The sequence below is a fragment of the Dipteris shenzhenensis genome, chromosome 7 (genome assembly GCF_047967505.1).
Source record: "Dipteris shenzhenensis isolate YYH24624 ecotype China chromosome 7, Dip_SZ_1.0, whole genome shotgun sequence".
In the NCBI taxonomy this organism is placed as follows: domain Eukaryota; kingdom Viridiplantae; phylum Streptophyta; class Polypodiopsida; order Gleicheniales; family Dipteridaceae; genus Dipteris; species Dipteris shenzhenensis.
In genome coordinates this window covers 21,374,297-21,378,364 of record NC_141602.1, presented here as the reverse complement: position 1 = coordinate 21,378,364, position 4,068 = coordinate 21,374,297, and the positions used below count along the sequence as shown (strand labels likewise).

Genomic DNA, 4,068 nt, shown 5'->3' with positions numbered 1-4,068 from the left:
TTGCGCTTTTTTATAATACATAGAGCTTTATGAAGGTTATTGACCAAGAATTTATCACTCGTACATAGAAATTCAAAAGGATGATAGGCCAAGATTTTGCTATAGCCAAGAAGGAGTAGCAACTTCCTCTAGGATCTGAAACCGCAAAAGAGTCCGCAAACAAGTTTCAATTTCATGTGAGAAACCTTGCAAGAATAAGATATTGGGAGGAAGATATTTGTTTTTTTGAAGCGTGATATATAGGTGAAAGTGACCAAGGAGGCTCACTCCAAGGTTTGAAAAAGCATGATATATACATGAAAGGATACATTCCCTTCCATGATATACATGTGAAAGACAATGGGAGGAAGTTATTTGTTCTTTTGAAGCACGATATTTAGGTGAAGGTGCCCAAGGAGGCTCACTCCAAGGTTTGAAAAAGCATGATATATACACGAAAGGATACATTCCCTTGCATGGGAATGTCCTCTTATTTGACCCTCGTATTATCCACGACATGTCGCTAAGATGTCATTGTCCTAGAGTTGCCATGTGACCTCAGAAATTGACAAAATAACCTACTATACTAGGAGATAAAAGGGTAGTTTTAACCTACAATAGTTAATTGCCATTCAAGGGCACTAGCTATGTGGTTTCCTATTGAATGGCAATCAAACTAGCAAATTTGAAATTCTATTAGGAAACATAACTTAGAAAATCAACTAGCAAGATAACTAAGGAAACCTATCGGCATTATAACTAAGCAAATTGACTAGCAATGTAACAAAAAAACTTTAAAATTCTAATGCTGGTTTCCTATGGACTGGCAATCCAACTAGCCAATTTGAGATTTTAGCCGGATGATGTTACACTGAGGATCTTGTCTTTTAAATTTGTGGGGGGGGGGCTACATGTTTTCCTATTGAATGGCAATCAAACCAAAAAAATTGAAATTCTAATAAGAAAGTAATCTTATGAAATTGATTGGCAATTTAACTAAGGAAATCTATAGATAATATAACTAAGGAAATAGTCCACCAAAGTAACGAAAAAAGTTTAAAATTCCAATTGCTGGTTTCTTATTGATTGGCAATGCAGCTTACCAATTTGAGATTGCAACTGAATGATGTTAAACTGAGGCTCTCATTGCTTGGCAAACAAGAGCTCCCATTAACATTGCAAAAACCCATGAAAAATAAGCGTGAATTTCAGGCTTCCAATTGTTTTGCCCCATTCTAGCCAATGAAAACCAAAATATCCATTCTAGCACATGACACCATTTGTGCACAGCTGGTGCGCTAGGTGGCATAAGGGTGCACATGTGGTGCGGCATGATAATCAAGAGCTTGTTTCCTGATTGATTTTGTTCATGTGGAGGGAAACAACCACTTGTGGTACAACTTTGCATCCTCCCCTACCCCTTTTTACACACCTGGAGCTCGCTAGGTGGTGGTGGAAATGATTCTGAGCTGGTTGTAGCCACCTGCAACAATCATATGGCACCAAGGTAACTCTCTGGGTTCAAATGCGCCTTTCTAATGAATTAGTGTGCAAAAATATGCAACAATCGTATGGGACCGAGGTAACTCTTTGGGTTCAAATGCGCCTTCCTAATGAATTAGTGTGCACAAATTTACAAGGCGACCAGTAGTGTGTGCACACTCACAAAACGTCTCCCCCATCATTAGGAAGCAAAAACAAGCGATATTAGATAGCTTCTCTAGATGGCGCTCTTTAGTACAATTCTATAGTAAATGCTAAGCTTCTCAACGGAAATCACAAATCCATCACTTCCACAAGTATAGCCTGTCAAAACATCAGACCTTGCTGACGAACACAATTAGAGATCGACCTTGCATACCAAGACTAATTTTCCATCGATACCCTTCGTGCATTCGAGTCAGTTTGCTGAGAAATGTGGCACTACCTGCAACTAGCTCACGACGACGATGTTAAGCTCTAGGGAGAAACTCAATACAAGAGCAAGCCTCTTTGAAAGAAAAAACTGAGTGATTTTGCATTAGCAGGCCTTTGGCCGAGCTGCATTTAGAATACACATCAGATGCGATGGTGGAAGCTAGCTAGCCTTGCTTGAATTCTTCCTCTTGTGCCTCTTTCTTCCCTGGCTTTCCTGCCCGAAACGAAATCCCATCTTCCTGTTTTGCCTCAACCTTTCCTGGTTTTCCAGTTCGGAACGAAATCCCCTTGCTAAAACGTCGCCAAGATGACTCAGACGCATGACCATGCAGAGAGGCTTCCTGGATAACCTCCACAGGTAAAGCTGAGGACATCTGAATCTGGGCGATCCGCACAGCACCTAGCAACCTCTCAGGAAGCTCCTCCTCTTTCTGAGACTCCACTAAGAACCCCATATCTACGGTTACTGCACTCACAGAACCAAGAGCCAGATGCAAAATGGCAGTAGCAAGGGCAGAAGATCCAATGTCTACATCGATCTCCAGGTAGTTTGGACCTCGTATGTAACGACATGTGAGCGCTTTCCCAAGCAAGCAAGCAGCATAATTGCCCACCGTGGCTCGCACAATCCAAGGGCCTCGAACGATCCTGTTCACCAGCTTGAAACGACTGCTCCTGAAGGCATCGTCTTCGTGAACAAATCGATGGAACAGAGAGCCTTTCGGAATGGGTTCTTCGGTGACGAAATAAAACACCGCACTGTGATGATCTCTGCCGGGTACCTGCAAATTAACGGCAAAGATGAATGCCTTGTGGCCTTGCCCACACTCGTGGGCCTTCTGAAGCGCTTGAACTACACGATTGTCGGATCGAGAGAGCACATGATCAAGTCTGGCGTTAGACTTGAGCCAATCTACTCCGAGGGGCTGGAGGAGCCACTCCCCGGAAGGTATTTTCTGCTTTTTGCTAAAGTAATTGGGTCCGCGGACTAGAAAAGCATGCCCAGGAGGGGAAGCCCAGCCATTGACGCCGTTCTCCAACGAGACGAGCTGCAGAGCTCCTGTGGTGGTGACAGCTTCTTTCCAATCGGGGGCATTGTTCTCGGCATTGCACGACATCTTACTGCGCAGCAACTTGAAGGATAGGGAGCTAAAACGGTCAAAAATGCACGAGCAGTTTGATGATAATTCTCGCGGAGGAAATCTGCAGGCAAGAAAGCATCGCCTTCGCAAACGAACTCTCCTTGGAGTCAAAGTGAGAGGGAACTGAAGCTGCTGCTGCAGCGATGCCGAGATCAGAAGGTGAACAGGCGACTCAATCCGACTCTGAAGCGCAAATTAGCAAGCGAGCAGCAGCACAAGGGAGGAAGCACAGAGAGGAGAAGCGTCTGGCAAGGGGACGATACGGGGGGGGCACCGAGGACCCTTTTGCAGAGCGAAAGCTATTTGTTAGCTAATGGGGTCAGAAGAAAAGGTGCAAGGAGAAAGTGGAAGTAATGTAAGAAACCACGAAGAGAGCTCAAAATCCGACAGGGAACAAGAAGCAAGCTCAAGGAGGAGAGGATTTGGCGATGGACGGGGGCAGAAGGATGGAGCAGACGATCAATGCAGGAAAAAGCAAAGAAGAAGATGAAGAAGAGAAAGAAGAAGAAGGAAGAGATGAAGAAGATGAAGATGATGAAGAAGAAGACAGACTTGCCTTCACTGCAATTCAGAGTAAACAAACACACCATATCCAAAAGCTCATTTTTTTTTAAGATGCTCATTGCACAATCTCTTGCCCTCCCCTAGAAAGGCCAACAAGCACACTCAGTGACAATAGGCACCAATATGGCCTTGCACAGCCTTGATATTGGTTGTGGAGCCACTCTGGTAGCTCAATTTTGCCCTACTCCATTTGCTGCCCACGTTCGAATCCCATGGATGACCTTGGTGCAACAAGCAAGTTCCAATCCTAAGGGATGCCCTCTGCTGCTGCTACATTAAGTGATAACAAGCATAGATATGGCCTTGAAAAGTCTTGATAGTACTCAATTTCGCCCCACTACCCATGTTCAAATACCAAGGGATGCCCTCTGCTATAGTGTAGGCCACGGGCTAGGTGTGCCCCCTCCTAGGTGGCCATATGTGTGTGAGTGAGAAACAAAAAATTCTTGATATTAGTCTCCAAATC

General features: G+C 44.3%; 1 pseudogene; it reads right to left on the bottom strand.

The window, feature by feature from the left end:
- Positions 1 to 1,946: 1,946 nt before the first annotated feature.
- On the bottom strand, positions 1,947 to 3,509 carry LOC147900084 (protein ENHANCED DISEASE RESISTANCE 2-like pseudogene; annotated as a pseudogene).
- Positions 3,510 to 4,068: the final 559 nt, after the last annotated feature.